This window comes from Monodelphis domestica, chromosome 5 (assembly GCF_027887165.1).
Source record: "Monodelphis domestica isolate mMonDom1 chromosome 5, mMonDom1.pri, whole genome shotgun sequence".
Lineage (NCBI taxonomy): Eukaryota > Metazoa > Chordata > Mammalia > Didelphimorphia > Didelphidae > Monodelphis > Monodelphis domestica.
In genome coordinates, this window is record NC_077231.1 from 265650891 (window position 1) to 265671208 (window position 20318).

Genomic DNA, 20318 nt, shown 5'->3' on the forward strand with positions numbered 1-20318 from the left:
TACTTGTTATTTATCTTCTATTCTTGTCCAGGATTAACAATTCATTATTGTCTTTCTTCATCACCATGAAATTTTCTATGTGAATTAGAGGTAGGATTTAAAATCTATTTCTTTTTGGCTCCAAGACCAAATCTTTATTATTCAGTTATGCCTCATAAGTTTTTCCTTTGTTTTATTTCTTTTCTATTAAAATATTTTATTTTCCCAACTATATGTAATAACAATTTTCAACAAAAATTTTCTGAATTATAAAATCCAAATTTTCTAATTTTCTCCATCTTTCACTTCCCTTTCCCATCTTGGAGATGGTAAGGAATTTGATCAGTGTTATACATGCATAGTCATGTGAAATATACTTTTATATTGATCATTGTTGTAAGAGAATATTCATATAATACCAAAATCTCCACAAAAAAATACAAATAAACTAATGTGTAAGGTATTATGCTTTGATCTGTATCCAACTCCAACAGTTCTTTCTCTTGGGGTGGATACATTCTTTGCCTTGTTCTTCAGAATTGTCCCAGATCGTTGTAGTGCTGAGAGTAGCTAAATCTTTCACAGTTGATCATGGTAAAATATTGCTATTACTGTGTTCAATATTCTCCCAATTCTATATTTTTCTCATATATTTTTCATGTAGATCTTTCTAGCTTTTTTTCTGATATCATCCTGCTTATTATTTCTTATAAAGTTTGTTTTAATTTTTACTGCACATGTGGTACCGTGGATAAAGTTCAAGGTCTATAGTCAGGATCAACTGTCTTCAAATGTAGCCGCAGACATAATCTGTGTGACCTTGGGCAAGTTCCTTTGCTCCCTTTGCCTCAGTTTCCTCATTGGTAAAATAAGCTGGAGAAGGAAATGGCAAATCACTGCAGTGTCTTTGCTGAGAAAACTCCAAATGGGTACCCAGAGAAGATGTGACTAGAAAGACTGAATAACTAGTCATTGGAACTTCTTGAGAAAAGAAATGACATACATACTTAAGGCTGTACTTTAAGAATATCAGTTCACATCTGTTTGGAGGATGAATTGGAGAAGGGGAGAGCTCAATAAGGTAAATGTTGTAAGCTAATTATTCTAAGTCTTCATCATCAATAAATAAGTATAGCCCATATAGCCCATAAAATTTGTAATATGTATTTTAATTAAATTCCTGATGTATACAAGGGCTCACAAAAATTTTTGCCACCTTCTCTCAAAATGTAAGGTGTAGCCCAAATAATGTGGAAGAAGAGAGACATTATAATTTGAAGAGGAGACAGGGAAGAGGATTGTGTCCTACCTTGGCTCAAAACATTAAACTATCTGATATTCCAGCCTTTGTGTAGAAGGAACAAAATAACATTTATAGCATGTCCTAGAAGTGCATGCTCTACCAGTATATAATGATACACTAATTTGTCATTTTTTTCTTTCCTCTATATACCCTGGACAATGAATTTTTAATTGTTTAAATGTCTCAGATCCCTTTGGCAATCAGGTAAATCTTATGCATTTTTTAAAATAATGTTTTTAAATGAATAAAACAAAATGCCCAAGATTACAAAGAAAACCCATTTATTCAATATAGCTACCTACATCTTTTTTTTGTTTGTTTGTTTTTTCAAATGCTTGTGTGCAGAGCCTGAAGAGATTTTTCTTTGGTTTATTTCAGCTTCTTGATTTTCAAGTTACAACAAATGAAAGGACTTTTGTCTTTTTCAATTACAAAGATTCCAAACTTTAAGGTGGTCATGATGGGCTGCATTTCTGTTTGATTTGCAGGACCTTGAATTTCAGTTTTTATGGTGTGATGAAATAGCCACATTGTCATTCCCAGCAGCTGACTTCTCACCACATCCAGGATATAATTATTTATGTGATTGGCCCAAAATAAATAGGCTAGGTTTTCGAATCACAAACAACAGTCCCAAATTAGATCATAAATCATTTTGCAAAAAAAGACAGCAGCCACCTTGAGTTAGAGGTATTTGTGTTAATATATAGCCTATGTTTCCTGACCTTCAAATGAGAAACTAATGCTCATCCTTTGGTTAAGATCACAGATTTAAAGCTGGAAGAAAACTTAAAGTTCTTCTAATTCAACTCCTTAATTTCTACAATTAGGCAAACTGAGTCCCAGAGTGGTTATATCTTGCCTAGTCATTAAATGTTTAAGCAAAATTGTAATCACATGCACAACAAATTCAGTATTGTTTCTATTGCGTCCTTTATTCCAGATCAGAGTATTATTTCTTTCCTTTGAATTCCAATCTATTACCTTTATCATCTTTTCTGTTATGCAGGAAGCTAAATAAGACACAGTTTTTAATTACACTATGTGAAGAGGTATCACAGTGTGTAAAGCATCCTGCAAACTTCAAAATACTTTGGTAATATTATATCAAGTGCTATAAAACAGCTTATATTTTGCATTGTGTAAAAATGGAGATTTGAACCCCAGAATTCAATCCCCATAAGTCCTTGGTGGTTCCCAGAATTCCCTATAATCTCACCTGAGTGCGAGATCACAAATTATTATTTAAAGGAGCTCTTTGCCTACTTTGGGCTCTATGCCTCTATTCAGAGATTACAACATATTGTAAGTAAGCTGTGAATGGGCTGATCAGCCCTGGGCACGTGGCTTATTATTTTGTATCCTTGATTTCTATTAATCTTTAATAAGCCTCTAAAAATATAATACTTTTATTTCTAGAGACTTATTTAAGTGTTACAATTGCCAAATTCAGAATTTCATGAGCTCTTTCATTTGGGCAAGTAGGGTAAACTTGAAATCAAGATAATCTAGGTTCAATTCCTTTCTCTGGCACTTATTAGCTCTTTGATCCTGGCCAAGCACTTTACCTTAATAGACTCAGTAAATTAACTATGTGAGCAGTCACAGGCAGGTTATGATATGCCCATTGGATGAACTTCCTTCACCCAGAATTATGCTATGCTACAGCATTTGCTTTTAGAGAAGTTCAGTTAGAAAATATTCTTTAAGCACTTACTATGGGCCAGACATAAATATTGGGGATACAAGAAGATGTAAAACACAAAAGTCCCTATCCCTAAGATGCTCACATTCTGATCAATGAGGCAATATGTAAAAAATTGGTATAAAGAGAAGATACTACTGGGTAGGGCAAAAATTGATTACAAGTGTCTCAAAAAAGGAGCACAAGTACCCCACACTAACCTGTGTGAGATACCAGGGACCTACTCACTCAAATAAACAAGATCAGTCAGAAGGGAGGAGTAAAAAGAGGCAGTTGTGCATTCCCCTGCATGAATGAGAGCACTTCAACGATGGGCTAAGTAGTGCCAACTGACTAGGCAGCACACTGTCAATATATACCCAAGGTTCCTCCCAAGACCCAACACCAGGCTTTGACTATAAATCAAAACATCTGTGCTTACAACCCAACCCAGGTGAGGCAAGGGAAACACTCAAGCTATCCATTGCCCCTTCTGCCCTTCATCAATCTTCCTCCCAATCCTGTCCCAGAGTCCTCACCCATGGAGAAGGTAACAAACTAGCTTTTATAAGCTAAATGACAATTCTAAGACTAGCACACTCAATTATCTTCTATGTACTACTAAATAGTTTTAAGGTACTATAAGAGAGAAGGTACTGGGAAATCCACTGGGGAGATGACGGGTTTGAACTAAGTGTGGAAGGAAGTAGGAGGGTGGGGAAAGCAAAAGGGGACTAGGAAGTAAAGATGTTTTGGCAGTGTGTTCAATGTATGGGCTGTGATAATAGGGTGCAGGCAGCCTAAGAAAAGGCATGAAGAAAGGAGATGGGGAGTCATGGTTAAATAACTTTAAGCAGGTAAATATAGCTGTATTATACATATAGTATTTGAAGAGGAGTGAAAGGTAAAAAAGATTAGAAAGAGAAGAAGGGCTCAAGTTCTGGTGAGCTTTAAATGCTAACAAAGAACAATTTACATATGTCCCTTGGTTGAGACCTCTTGGAGTGTATGTACTGGGGAGGAGGTGATCTAGTAAGATCTGTGCTTTAAAAAATCACATTGACAACCTGGATGATGGATGGAAGCGGGGAGAGACTTTAGGCAGAAAGAACAATTAGAGGGTTATTTCAATACTTTAGAAGGGAGGTATTGAGGACATGAACCTGTTTTTTGTTTTTTCACATTTGTTCATTCTATTTTAATACTTCTTTTAAATACTGGTTTTAGTTTTTTAGTGTGTCATGGAAGATCCAATTTTTCTTTTACCATTAGGATCATAAAGCTAACAAGAGTTATGCTCTACACACTCTCAAGGTAATTAAAATGATTCATGTGTTTGAATCTGTAGATGAACAATGACAATAATTCTGATCTGTATAGCTCTGACAAAATATTAATGAAATATTGGTGAAAGAAAGAACAGGGGAACACATGAAAAATGTGAAAGTAGAAACAACAAGATTTGATAATGGATTGGGTAAATGAAGTGAATCAAAGTGAGAAGTTGGTAATGACATTAAGTGAGCCTGGATGATTAAGATGATGATGATGCCCTTGATAGAAAAGAGAAGGCTGGGCCTTGGAGTCATGAAGACTCTTCATTCTGAGTTCAAATATTATCTCAGCTACTTCTATCTGTATGATACTGGACAATTCACTTAACCTTGTTTGCCTCAGTTTCCTCATTTGAAAATGAGCCAGGGAAGGAAATGGCAACCCGTTTCAGTTTCTTTGCCAAGGAAATCCCAAATGGGATCACAAAGTGTTGGGCATGACTGAACCACAGCAACAATGAATGCTTTTTCTTTTCCACATGTTGAGTTTGAGATGCCTACAAGACATCTGATTCAAGATGTCCAAGAGGTGGCTGTTGGCTAAGGACTGGAGCTCAGGATAGAGAGTAGGTCTGGCTAGATATATCTAGGCATTCTCTCCATTGAGATGATCATTGAATTCATGAAAGTTAATGTGAACACCAAATTAGATAGCACTGAGAGAAAAGAAAAGAGAATTTTTAAAAAATCTTTTCTCATTTTCTTTGTACTTCACTCTGCAAAATAAAAGTATTTCTTGGACTAACATGTTTTACTGATGCTAAACCTACCACCATTGAAACAAAGAGGAGCTGACATGCCCATAGTATTCCTCCAAACAGTATTCTTCCCCCCCCCCCAATCCTTCACCCCAAAAGCATATTTAGGAAAATCATCACTATGACACAGATATGGAGATGTATATGAATTTCACTTTTATAAATGACTACTCTAAATTTTAATTAAATTTGAGTTTCCTTTGGATTAACTTTTACAAACAATTACAAAAGTAATTTGGTGGGGAGAATTATCTAAACATCCTCCTAATGATTTTTCATAGGTATAGTCAGGCAAACTAAGCCTATAACTTCATATCTAGTGAGATTGAGTTTTTGCTTTAAAAGAGGTAGCACCAAAACAATCAGGTTTTACACTTATATGAAAAATAAGATGACAAAAGGGACCTAGGTGGTTAGGGAAACCTTGACTTTGTGCCTTGCATGTGTGTGTGTGTTTGTGTGTAATTTTTCTTTTCTGAAAAATTGATTTTCAATTGAATCAGGCACTCGGGGCTCTCTAAGAGAATAGGAACCCTAAGTTGGATACTGCTTTGAGTAGATATAGACCCATAAAATAAGGGAGGTGTATGAGTTACTCTGGGGCCCTTTGTATGAGAGCTAGGCAGCTACGCGGTTCAATGGGTAGAACACTGGACCTGGAGACAGGAAAATCTGAGTTCAAGTCTGGCCTCAAATACTTACTAGCTACATGACATTGGGTAAAACACTTAACCCCTATTTGCATCAGTTCCTGATCTATAAAATGGGGACATACTTGAGAAAAAAATGGCAAACTACTCCAAGTATTTTTGCCAAGACAATCCCATGAGTGTTGTCACATAGAGCTTGATGTGACTGAATGAATATACAACAACAACAGCATATGAGAATTTGGTGCTTCATGTGATATAATAGAACCAAGAGCAATCATACCTTAATTCTCTTTCTATATATGAGCTATAAAGCTACCTTTATTGATATAAAATGACTACAGATCTCTTAAAAAATAAAAAGGAAAGCCTTTCTCTTTCCAGATAAAAGAGTTCAATTACATTTTAAAAGTACTTAAACTGAGCTCTGATTTTATCCAGATATGATTGGAACTAAAGCCTAAGCTCTTTTAAGGTAATCCTAAGGGAGGTATCCCATAAACCATAATAGAGATTTGCAGAAAAACTGTGATCTATGAAATATCATTATTTCAGATAGAATTATTTTGTAGGAGGGTGCAAAAAGTTTTCCCATTTTAAAATAAACAAAACCAAGCAAGCAGAAGAAAACTGTGATGCCTGGGATGCTCAATTACCTAAGGTAATAGGTTTCAGTTCTCAAAAAGCAAAGTAAACTAAATTAGAAGAGTTTCTATAACAGAGGGAAACTGTAGAGAGACTCAGTTCTTGGGACTTTAGCTAGCAGCTACATGATCAAGTATTCGTGCAATGGGACTTGATGAGAATACATAACTGGGATAACTGTCCATCATGTCTTGCCTATATATATATATATATATATATATATATATATATATATATATACACACACACACACCCTTACCTTCCATCTTAGAATCAGTACTGTATATTGGTTCTAAGGCAGAAGAGTGGTAAGGACTAGGCAATGGGGATCAAGTGACTTGCCCAGGGTCACAAAGCTAGGAAGTATCTGAGATCAGATTTGAACCCAGGACCTCCCATCTCTGGGCCTGGCTCTCAATCCACTGAGCCATCCAGTTGCCCCCATTTGAGCCAACTAGCTGCCCCCTTGCCAATTTTCTAAACTTCTCCCTGATAAAGAAGTACAAGTACAAATAAAGTGCAGCACTCAAGGGCAAAACCCTAGTTATCCTATCCTATAGTGTGTATGATTGAAAATTTGTTACCCTAAAAAAGAATTGCATATCCCAAGAGCCCACTGACTTCCTGTCATTACATACTTCCTATAGACAGAGGATAAAGGGCATGGGTTTTGGAGGGTCCCTCTCTCTGATGTAGAATCAGGATTGATGGTGGTGAGTGGGATTGACTAATAAATGGCTAACCAGCCATGGGCACCTGGTCTTTATTTTGTATCTTCTTTATTCCTTGATTTCTAATGAAATCTCTTGGGATATGTAGATTTTTTTTTGTTTGTTTAAGGGTAACAGATTTTCAATCATATATTTCCCCCGAGACCTGAGGAAGACTAGTCTCTCCAGTGGGTCTTGTAAACATATCAACTTTGAAATTGTAATAATTTGAGGATAAGAGGAAAAGAGAACAAAACCAATAATTGCTAGGCGCATTGACAAAAAGCCAATTAGGGGGAAGTCCCCTTTTGGCATAAGAGTATGCATTCAAATTAAATGTTCAATCAGCCTTCAGTTCAATCAACCACACCAGAAGTTCATTCTGGATCTTCTTGATGTAGCTTGTGATCTGTGGAGGCATCTTCATGGTGCCTTCTAAGAAGAGTTCATTTTCTGGATTTGGAGATGTAGCATGTTTCTTAACCTAAAATTACTCTCAAAAAGAAATTAAAATTTGCAATTTAAAGTAATAATATATTCTCCCATAAAGAGGGTGTTGAAAAACACAGGGGTCACTTAGGGGTGAATGGCTGAGTTGTGAGGTATATAAATCAATTGGCAAGAGAAATAAAAAAAAATTTTTAAAAATCCAAATAAAAAATAAGTTCTGGATGAAATATAGACTATCAAAGTCTTATGTATAAAAATTCTAAGTAAAGGAAAAATAAATCCATAACACATCCTTGAATCAGGGCCAAGTAAAATGATTTTAAGCAATTATGCATTTACCCAATCAGTAGCCAGGACTATAGAAAGTTTGCCACACCATGAAAGACAGAAAAGGGACTAGATTATAGGAGCCAGGTAGGAGCCAAATTTGAGATACTTGGTAGAATGTGGGACAAGGAAGACCTGCCTTTAACACAAGTTAAACAGCCTCAACCTCGAATCCCAAGCAAGTTCAAGCCCTTTTGTCTTGGATCAAAATTTTCATGATTCCCATTGGGATTGGTTGGTCTCTTTGACTTTATGGTCAATAGGCACTATGCAGTTTAGCTTTGTGCTTCTTTGGCACTCTGCAATGGCTCTTTTTGTATTTTCTTGTCCTGGAATCAGACAGGATCATTAAGCAAAGTCCCGTAATTCTTTTTTAAGTAACCAATGACATCATTTTTATAGTCTCAAGCTTTTTGGGTATGAATTGACATAATAGCAAATATATTTTAAACTTATATTCAAAATTTAAAAAAAGTTAAAGAAAAGATCAGTTCTGGTGACATGTGCTTCAAATACAAAAAGGAAGGAAAAAATAAAACAAATAGTATATTGCACATGCAAGCAAAAACAAGAATAAAAAAGTTTTAAAAACCAAAAATATATAGCTTACAATCACTAACACTCTGTCAGCTAAGGGAATGGTTGGGGGTGTAGACTCTAAATGAACATCCGAATGCAAACACCAACAATATGGAAATAGATTTTGATCAAGGACACATATAATATCCAATGAAATTGCACATTGGCTGTGGGAAGGGTGGTGGGAGGGGAGGGAGGGAAATAATATAATTCTTGTAACCAAGGAATAATGTTCTAAATTAAATAAATTAACGTAACTTAAAAAAAATAAAAATTAAAAAATGGAGTCTGAAAAGGCTTAAAATTTCAACTCCAGACCCTTTAAAGTTCCTTTTTCTAAAATTCAGATCTCTATTGTCAGCATTGTGGAATTTCCCATAGTGAGGGAGAACATGGGTTTTAGGAATGTCAAACTGGGCAGGCCCAAATGGAAAAGGGTTATGGAGGGATGAATTTCTCCCCTGAATCTCAGGCAAGATAATTGAAAGGATCAGTGGTAGAAAGAAAAAACATCCTAAAGCTGGAAGCTGTTTGAAATAGTTAATGCAGTGCTCTTTCATAGAATACACCATGATTGTAATCAACTTCATGTTTGGAAGAGTTTCCTCCTTCTCCCCATTCCCCCTGAGGTAAAATGCTAGTTTCCCCAGAGGGAATTAGGAGGCTAAACATTATCTAAGGGAAAAAAAAACACCCTGTTTTTTTTTTTTTTTACCATCTGCCTTGAAGAGGGACTCCAAGGACTCTTAGCTTTTTGGTGGCAGCAATCAGTCTAGCAGAGGCAGCAACAGCTATCAGGATCGAGGCACTGATTTAGGATCAGAGCTGGAGATCAGGAGGAGGATTTCTGGAGGCCTGGGGATGGGTTCAGGTGAGCAATCTGGGTCCAGAAGATCAGGAGCAAGAAGCATCAGCTATTCCAGAGTCAGTATCGAGGAAAAGTGAAGGAGGAAAGAGGAATGAAGGACTCAAGCAGTTGGACAAGAAAAGTGATTTATTTCTTCTTTGCAAGAGTCCTCCGGATAAAAATAACCTGGCTAGTAGGGAGAGCAAGCAATGGGGCAAAAAGTAGTAAAAGAAAAATGCAACAGCTCCAAAGAGAATTGGAGTTTGTAAGGGTGGGTGGGGTGGGGGGAAAAAAAAAGCCTTGGCAGGAGAAATATGGCTTAAAAATTTTTTATCTAGGTTATCTTAAAAAAATTTGAGAGGTTCTTCTTGATCAGTAGTTGCCATCAATGTAAAAGTTAAAATTAAATCTCAATAATAATATTTTATTTTAAGAGATTTATTAATGATTATTAGATATCAAGGAATAAAGAAGATACAAAATAAAGACTATGCGCCCATGGCTTGTTAGCCATTTTTTAGTCAACCCCACTCACCACCATCAGTGCTGATTCTACATCAGAGAGAGGGAGCCTCCAAAACCCATGCCCTTTATCCTCTGTCTATAGGAAGTATGTAATGACAGGAAGTCAGTGGGCTCTTGGGATATGTAGTTCTTTTTTAGGGTAACAGATTTTCAATCATATAAGTAGTTTGCCATTTCCTTCTCAAACTCATTTAATGGATGAGGAAACTGAGGCCAACAGGCTTAGGGACTTGCCCAGGGCTGCCCAGCTAGTGAATATCTGAGATTGGATTTGAACTTGGGTATTGCTGAACAGGTACTCTGTCCACTGTTCCCCCAAGCTGTCCTCAAGTCTTTTCTTTTTTTAAAGCAAGTTTAAGTGCTAAATGTCACACCCTAGTTTTCTTTCAATTTATCTTCTGCCTATTAGCAGCTTTTGAGTTATACTTGACATATATATGATATTGACATATATATGATATTGATATATATTGACATATTGGCTGATATTGACATATATGTGATATTACCCTAGATATGATATTGACATATATATGATATATGGTGTGTGTGTGTGTGTATGCACACACATATATAATATCTGTATTTCCTTTCCTAGAATTTTTTCCCCTGTACTTGGTTCTTGTCATTGTTCCTCCTCTTTTGTAATAGATCCACTAGTATCTCATCTACCTGACATATCAGGGAATTTACAGAAGATTTTTCTTGTTTCAATAAGTCAGAGGTGAGGGAAGAATACAGCTTTCCTTACACCTTGTGCATCTCAGCACCAAACTGACTCATAGTTCTGAGCTCTACTCTCCATCCCATTCTATGGATTCCTACTGCTTTTTTTCCTGATGCCTAAGCCTAGCCAATACTGACACACTCCATCTCATAGCTTCACACAATTCAATGCTGAATGAGATTTAGGTTAAACTAAGAAGTGAAGGATAGATTAGGAAAGAGGATTAGTTATTGTATATTTTCTTTCTTATAAAGAAATAGACCATTTGAATCCTACTTGACCACTACCCAGGAATTTGCAATGTTTTTCTTGACTTGGGGGAAAAAACAATTATAGGTCAGAATATGACACAAAAGTTAGACTTTTATATAAAAATGCATGTAGTGATATTCTTTAATATAGCACCTAGAGATATTCCATATAAAATGAGAATGTCTAGATGTTCTTATTCATAGATGATTTTCTCTAGCTTAGGTTTTACATTGAAAGGATGCAGGGCTTCTGAAATCATTTGTTTTTGAAAGCTGTTGGCTTAATATTGCATCTAAGAAATGGGATGAAATGAATATATTGATCTGATATCAATATGTAGATGAATGGCTACCTCATTACTCTAGTAGAGCAAGATATATAATTTGGGATAGGCACTTCAGTAATGATCAGTTGGCCCACAATTGATTAGAAGGAAGCAACTAGTTTGTCTTACACATGTGAAAAAGTACCACGTCTTCAATAATCTTACAGGGATTTCTGCCACAAAAATCCATCCTTTTTAACACCAAGATTTTAATCTCAGAGATGCTCTATAGCTACCAATCATTCAATACCAGATTTCAGAAGAATCACAATTGCAAAATATAACAAGTGAAGAGTGTACAGTATCAGTAGATTCCAGCATATTGCTGACGAAGATTTATTTTCAAGAAGTAGCATGATTTCATTAATGATATATTTGACTATAGATGGAAGTAAATTGGTCATATAATGAGAATGAACTATAACAATAAGCCCCCTAACTAACCTGCTATCCATGGCATATCAGAAGGCTTCCAGCAAGTTGCATAGATTCCCTGTGGAAGTTTCAAGAGAAGACACAGACAAAGCTCACACAGGATGAAAAGGGGAAGCAAAGCATAGAGGAATCTGGTTCTGCACTAATGGATAATTCATGATGATGAGATCTTGGATCTATTGAGATATTTGAGTATAACATAGCATACATTATTTTTGCCCAATGTGTGTGTGTGTGCGCGCATTTTTAAGAAAGTAGAAATGGCTGGATTCTTTCCAAGTATTTTTTAAATCTAAATATCTGGAATAGAAGAGGAGTAAAAAAAGATTTCACCAGCCAAATAAATGAAATTTGAACTCTTATTCTGCTCAAATACTCTTTTTGTCCAAAGGGGGCAAATAGTGTAATGATTTTGACTTTTATCTCTTATAGCAATGTGAAAAATGACAATTCACAGAACAAAGATGTGACAAAGGCAAAGGTTGAAAGTCTAGGGAGAAACGGAAGATAAAAAATATATCACTAAGCACTAGAAACCTCTCAGACAGATTTCTACATATCTATAGCTTGTTTTTTAATAATTTGAAATTTCTTTTTAGACATTTTCTTTACAATCCAGTGCAGTGAATACCCACAGTTACTATCCACAAAATACATTCCTTAACAGTTAAGCAAAACTATCTAAAAGTGTTAATGGACAAAGCTAATGTGAGAATTTCTTTCTCTTTGATAAGCATATTTATTATAATTCAGTACATATTCATGACAAATCTTACATATTATATTATAATGTCATATATTACATTATATATTAAAAATTAAAATACAAAAAAGTAGATATGCTGTATATGTCAAGTCCTTTGAAAATAAGGAAAAGATAGGGACTGGATACGTGACTTCAGAGATTTAGGGAACTCTGTGGAGAGAAAATTCCTTTTGTCAGTACAGATAGGCACCTTTAAAAAAAAAAAACCCTTATCTTCTGTATTAGAACAAATATTGTGTATTGGTTCCAAGGCAGAAGAGTGGTAAGGGCTGGACAATGGGGATTAAGTGACTTGCTCAGGGTCACACAACTAGGAAATGTCTGAGGCCAGATTTGAGCCTAGGACCTCCAGGCTCTAGGCCTGGGTCTCAATCCACTGAGCAATCCAGCTGTCCTCACAGATCGGCACCTTTAATGCAACTTTTAGCCTTAGAAAACACATTTCTAATTAAAAAAATATATGGTATTGGCTTCTCTAGGAATTTCAAAATTCCCAATGGACTGTTTCTCAGAAAAAAAAAAATAGACATGCAGAAAATAAATAAACTGACCCTGAAAGTTATCAAAATGTTAAGGGGGGAGGAAAATCACAGAACTCAGGATAAACCCTCAGTCTTAAGGTACTTACCTAGGGTCACAAGGTTCAGTATGTGCCAGAATGCACTATAATTTGATTCCAAACCTCTGTGAGATCTTCTCTGCTGATATATGGATGCTCTTATAAATGCAGTTAAATTCACAGAAGATTTTTCTTGCAAAACAAAAATAAGTGACATTCCATTTGTTTTAAAGAATAATATCAGTCAATCAATCTGAAACCACTCAGAAGAGCCCAAGATGCTGGGAAGCAACCAACCATGGTTTAATGAGCAGCAAATTGTGCCAGACCCTTTTCATTTGTTTCCTTCTATGGTATTGACAGCTCAAATAGGCAAGACAGATATAAAAAAAGGAACATATTTCAGTTTTGGCAAGGCTTTTGACAGTAATCTAAGGAAGCAGTCTTGTCTCCTTTTAGGAGGATGAGCAACTGACTTGAGTGTGTGATAGAGGCTGGCACTAGTGAAAAAGTATTATTCTGAAGAGTATATGATGGGGGAGGGATGCCAGGAGTGGAAATCTGGAGGGAGGAGTGGACTCTGGCTTGGAGAACAGTGAGGGGCACTCAGTCTAGAGAAGCCAAAGAGAGAAGGTGGGAAAAAGATTTTCTCCTGAGGGTTACCTACTTTTCCTGCTGGTGACTGGAAATCTTTCCCCCAACACTTCCCAATTGAAGGGACTTCTGAAGAGAAATCTGAGCAGACTTTACCTCAGCTCCTGTTGCCCAGGGGTGAGTCAACCTGACTTTCTTTCAAGGGGCTCAGGCTGCCAAGGCCTAAGTTCCCCCCAAACTCCAGGAGGGAGGGGAAAGGGTTTAAATAGACAGGGACCCCTTCTCCCCACTTTCATTTTCCCATTCTTCCCTGCCCATTATTTCCTTTTGTATTACCCGATTGAGTTAACATTAAAAGTTATCTGTTCCCCAAGCTGAGTGTGAGTGAACAGAATAAGTTGAGACATTTAAGTCTCTAGTAGTGGAGGGGGGACAAGAGGCATGAGAGCAAAATGAGAGCAGCTTTAGCTAAGGAGGGAAGGAAAAAGGGAAATCTTCAAACCCCCTCTCCTCTCTCTGAGCCAACCTGTTACAGTTGCTGTCTCCCCTGTACCCTGCTTTGAGAAGGGGGTTCTCTTCTCTTTCCCCTCTCCATACTGAAAGTCTAAGCTTCCCTCCGGGTACAAAACTTCCCCTCTTTTATATTTTTTTAAGACAGATGGCACCCTATATAGATATATATATTTGGAGTATGATTTGCCAGAGGTAATTTACATCTAGATAATTCATTGGCAACTGTGTCCATCCCATAGTCATATTGGTTAATGTCTCCAGAACATTGACTATCATCCCTGCCACTGTATTATAAATGATACAGTAGCCCCAATAAATGGCAATTATTCCTAGCACAGAAGATCAAAGTATTAGTTGTAACATGTTTCCCATTAGATCTTTCTAGGTTCTAACTGCCAGGAGTTAACAGTTAGAAAATGGTTGTTGTCCCCACAAGCTTTGCTTCTAGCTAGATAGGATCCAAGATGGTTAGATCCTATGTCTGACAGCCCCAGTACAGCCTCCCTTTTACAATAGACTCTCTCCCTCAGTATTGTAACTGACCAGAGTGGCAGTTGGTAACTGACTTCTTCCCCGCCCCCCCCCCCCCCCCCCCCGTCAAGACGATTTTGATCCTGTGTGGAAACTGCTAGGCAGAGTCAGTGACAAAGGCTGCTTGCCTCAGAAGTTGTAATTGACAAACTTCACAACTGACAGTTGATGGCAGTTGGTGACAGTCACTAAAGATGTTTTTAATAAATGGGGTTCTTTTAAATCTGGGGTACAGAATGGGAAAAGTAAAGTGGGGAGAAGGGGTCCCTGTCTCTATCTAAACCCTTTTCCTCCCTCCTCAAGTTTGGGGGGAACTCAGGCCTTGGCAGCCTGAGGCCCCCTGAGAGAAAGTCAGGTTGACTCACCCCTGGGCAACAGGAGCTGAAGTAAAGTCAGCTCAGGTTTCTCTTCAGAAGTCCCCTCAATTGAGAAGTGTTGGGGGGAAAGATTTCCAGTCACCAGCAGGAAAAGTAGGTAACCCTCAGGAGAAAGTCTTTTTCCTACCTTCTCTCTTTGGCTTCTCTAGACTGAGAGCCCCTCACTGTTCTCCAAGCCAAAGTCTACTCCTCCCTCTGGATTTCCATTCCTGGCATCCCTCCCCCATCGAGGTGACCAATTTCACATACTCTTTAGTCTGGCACTTTTTCACTAGTGCCAGCCTCTATCACAAGTGCTATCATTGATGGGGAATTAATTTGGTGGGAATACAGAGTGATGTCACACAAATCCCACTGGGTCCTGTATGAGAATGTACCCATCAAAGTTCCAGGTGGTTATAAATATTGTGGAAGATAAAATTCCAAATGACTCCTTCCTTAAGTAGAGAGGGGGTGAAACTGTCTATATTATCAATCTTTTAGTCTTAGTTCCCTTTTGTGTTCTGGTAATATCTATCAAGGTTTAACATATTATTAATCAAAACATCTTTCTATTATTATGTAGACAGTTTTGACTTTACGGATACCTTGACATTATCTTGGGATTCCTTTCATAGGACTCTGAACCCATTTTGAGGTCTGTGCATCTATAGGGTTTTATTACAGCATCTTGAGACAAGATGGTAGATGGTCTGAATGATATAGGGTTGAGGGTTAGGAATGCAGAAGGATAATCTCATGGAAGGAACTGAAAGGCAGAGGAGAGCATCTTATTAAATTATAGGATCAAGAATATAATGGTGTTGGGGGAGTGAATAGACTTGATTACTAAAACAAACTCTCAGATGAAGAGACTCCCCTCCTGCTTTGTAGGTGGGCACCTTCTTGATCAATTACATTCCTGAAGATCAGCTTAGGGCACTGAGAGATTAAATGATTTGTCACAATATTCATTAAAGGCAGAATCTAGTACAGCATGCTTGATGTCCAGATGAAGAATATGCATGAAGTCTGGCCTCACTTCAAGTGAGAAATAGAGGTAGAAGACCAGAAAGGTTAAGGACCCTACTTTTCCCTCCCTTCTCCTCCTCCTCCTCCTCCTCCTCTTCCTCCTCCTCCTCCTCCTCCTCCTCCTCCTCCTCCTCCTTCTCCTACTACTACTACTTTTGATTTAATAAAGTATTTAATCTACAACCAGTCTCATAGTTTCAAATATTACAAAAGAAAGCTTTGTGCCAGCCTTGAAAGAGGAAGGTGAACATGGACTACATCATTATCATGTCCAGGAATATTAGAATGAGCAAGAATCATTTGAACTTTAACAGGCTTATACTTAAGACATATAAAAAAGAAATATTACTCTTCACATATTTCTGATATTATGGTAATTACAACCAAAATACATTTTTTTCAAGAAAATTGGGGTGTTTTACATAGATTTAGATGGAAAAGAGGCCATCAAATCCACCTCCAAACTTTCAAATGAGTTAATTGAGGCCCCAAGAAGTCAAATGACTTCTCCACAGTCATGCCACTACTAAAAGTCTATGGTAGTAGATGAACCTATATCCTCCTGATTTCAAATGCAATCTGAGGGATCCTGAAGAAGAATGAATACTCTGATAGATGGACAAGGAACAAGATGTAGCTTAATTATTCTTGAGTTTTTGTTTTTTAAGGATAATTTTATATTCTGAGGAGAAACTTTCATTCTATTTTTTAGATTGTATGTAATTGATTAATTAAGAAAATTTTTCCATGGTTACATGATTCATGTTCTTTCCCTCCCTGTCTCCTGTAGCCAATGATCAATTACATTGGGTTTTACATGTGTCATTGATCAAGACCTGAGAAATGATCATTCTTGAGAAGAATGCTCACTCATTCATTCAGTCAGCTTTATTTAGTCATGAGCTTCACGCCAGGTACTGTATAAAGCATTGTGGATAGAATTTCTAAAAAAATGATATAGCCCTTTCCTCAAGGATCTCATAGTCTACTGTGGGTCTCAATATTTGTAATATAGACAATAAAATAGTTTTTTTTTCTAGTAAATAGAAACATACACATACATATAAATATAAAAATTAATTTTTGTTATGAATATCATAAGTAACTGGGAATATAAAATAGAGGTTCCAATGGGTGGAAGTTAGAAGGAAGAGAATTCTAGACATGAGGGACAGCCTGTACAAAGATATGGCAAGAGAGATGAAATATCCTTGTAGTTGGGGGAATTTGACTAAATGGAATGGGTGAGCAAGAGCATGAATTGATGTGAAATCATTCTGGAAAGAGAGATGTGAAGGAATTAAATCACCACACATGGAAGATCAGATTTGGTTTTAATCAATAAAGACACAAAGAAATCTTGAGCAGGGTTGTGGTATGTTCAGACGTGTGCTTTAGGAATGCCGTTTTGACATCTTTGTGATGTGTAGAATTGAGGCACTAGAGACTAAATGTATGGTGGCCAATTAAAAGGCAGTAGTCCCAATGAGATGTGATGAAAATTTATTTTTGTGGTGGTGGCCATGTGAGTAGAGAGGAGCCAGATGAGAGAAGTTATCAATGTAGAATTGGCAAGAGTTGGCAACTGATATGATTGATGGGAAGGGCTTGAATTTCTGAAAATCTCCATCAGAAACATATATGATTAGTCAGTAAAGCACTTGTGGTTGACAAAATGAGATAATATATTTGTAAACCACTATATAAATCTTAAAGAGCTATGTAATAATAATTGTTATTATGTTAATTATTTTAATCCTCACTTTGTTTAACTTTCTAAACCTTTTATATGTACAAAAGATATTTTCTTTATTCCTAATCCATTTAACTCTACTACCAATAAATTGGTTACATTTCAATGTTAAGATTTCTTCATGTGAAGATATATTTTATCAGCATAATATATAATTTTATCTATATATAATTTATTAATCTGATAATTTATGATTCTATAAAATATATAATCTAATCTATAATTATATAAAATATATAATATATATTCATAAGTATATATTTATATAGCCCCTGGTGTGATTATTTCTACTATTTTAATATTTCTAGAAACCATTAATTGCCTTATTTTCTATAGAAAATGTGGCCAATGGGATAATTCTTTGATTTCTTCAGGAGGATTTAATCTCCATGGTTCACAATGGCAGAAAGGTTTCATGAGAGAGTGTATATCAAGATAAGAAGTTGGGCTGAGAAAGATAAAGAGTGATGTAACACTAGATGATTGTGTCTGATTAAGACCGTAAGCTCAAAAGAGTGATGCCCAAAGACTTTCAGCATGTGATCCTTTGTATGTAATGTCTTATTATTGAAATGAAATGGGACTTAAAAATAGAGTCAGTGATGGAGTGCAAAAAGTATACTCATTCGACTTAGTAAAAATAAGAATTAGCTCAGAGACAGCTAATCATAAAAGCCAGATTATCTGCCTAGCTTTGAGTTTATTTGTAATACAAATACTGTAATGGCTTGGTTTCATTCCATACCAAATAGTGATATGTTGGAAAGAGCACTAGATCTGGAGAAAGAATTCAATCCTATCTCTGCCACTTATCAGATCCATGTCCATCAGCAAGTCAACATGTCTGGCCCTCAATTTCTTCATCTCCTAAAATAAGTTTAATGGGTAATAATTAGTTTATAAGGTTGTTATGGCAATAAAGTGAGATAATGAATGGAGAGCTCTTTGCAGTGATTAAAGCTCTTTATAAATATAGCTTTTATTGCTGCTATACCCAACCTATTAGGGAATTAAAAAAAAAAGAAAATAGAAGAAACTATATTTTATCCTTGCAATGGCAATGCAACCTGTGAGGAAGGTCCATCTTGCAAGGCAAACTGGCCTTTTTTTCTCTGCCACTTAAAATTTTTATTGCTCAGAACAGTGATTTTGATTGTTGTGGTTCAGTTATTTCAGTCATGTCTGACTCTTTTTGACTCCATTTGGGAATTTCTTGGTAAAGAGACTAGGGTGGTTTGCCATTTCCTTCTCCAGCTCATTTTACAGATCAAGAAACTGAGGCAAAGCTACTTGCTTTGTATCAAGATACAGTTAATTAGTGTCTGCAGGTGGATTTGAACTCAAGTATTCTGACTCCAGGCCTACAGAAGATAGTTCTGTGCCATCTACCTATCCAGAGCCAGTGGTATCAAATTCAAATCACAACTGATAACTAAGGGCCATATAATGACTTAGGGAAAAAATTGACATTAAGTTGTATTGTATTTTTATTCATTTTGTTAAACATTTCCCAATTACATTGTATTAGTGGAGTTTTATGGGGCTGAGCCTTGAGGTTGACACCCTCGGCTTAAGAGTTTTTCAGTGTCACTTTTCTGTATGTCTGACAACATTTATTCAGTTATTAATTGATAAAGCACTGAGCCTGAAATGAGGAAGACATTAGCTAATATCTGGTGTAAGACATGAAGCAAGCTGTATGTGACTGCCTTCCATTTGCCTCAGTTTCCACAACTGAAAAATAGAGGAAATAATAACACCTAAAGATTGTTGTGAGGATCAAAAAAATGATGTTTTATACAGTACTTGGCACATAGAGTCTATTTAAATGATGATTACTCTTACCTCTGTGTCTCTCCTAACCCCTGTGTTTCCTACTTTTTCTGTTGGCCCTGATCTCTGTGCCCCATTCTCTCCCTTTCCCCTTTCTCTCTCTCTCCCCCTTTATTTCTCTTTTTATTCTCCCCTCACTCAATATTCATATCTACAGTAATTAGGCTGCCTACTTGATATGGGACACCCAGAAAAAAACGGATTCTCAGCACTAGAACTCTGTTTTCCTCTTCTGGAAGATCGAGGCAAATGAGGACAAATGACCTAATGAAATATTTTGTTATTTGATTTATGATTCTTGTCTGGTCAGTAAAATAGTCATCAGATGGTGACTCAAGCCATATTTCTAACCTGCTCTGACCCTAAATACAGTGTGATTTTGAAATTGAGTGACATGCTCTTCTTACATATAAACAAATCTTTGTGATTCTATTTTCCTCCCTATGGGAAGCTATCAGATTTCCAAATTTAACATTTTACACATTTCTCTTGTATCCTAATTTTCTTGATGGAAGCAAATGAAACTTGAAATTAGTGAATAAGATAGCAATTGAAGAAGTTAATTCTTTTTTTAATATTTTAATTTTTTCCTCAATTAGCTGAAAAAAATTAATCTTCATTTTTTTTAAAGTTTAAGTCAAATTCTCCCCCTCTTTTATTTCCTCCCTTTGCTTCCCTCCTTCTCCCTGAGGCAGGAAACAATATAAGGTAGATTTTACATATGTAATAGTGCAAAACATCCTTCCATATTGGTCATTTTGTGAAAGACAACCCAAACAAAAGTGATGAAATGAAGTAAAATATACTATATCTCAGTCAGCAATTCAGACACCATCAGTTCTTTCGTTGGA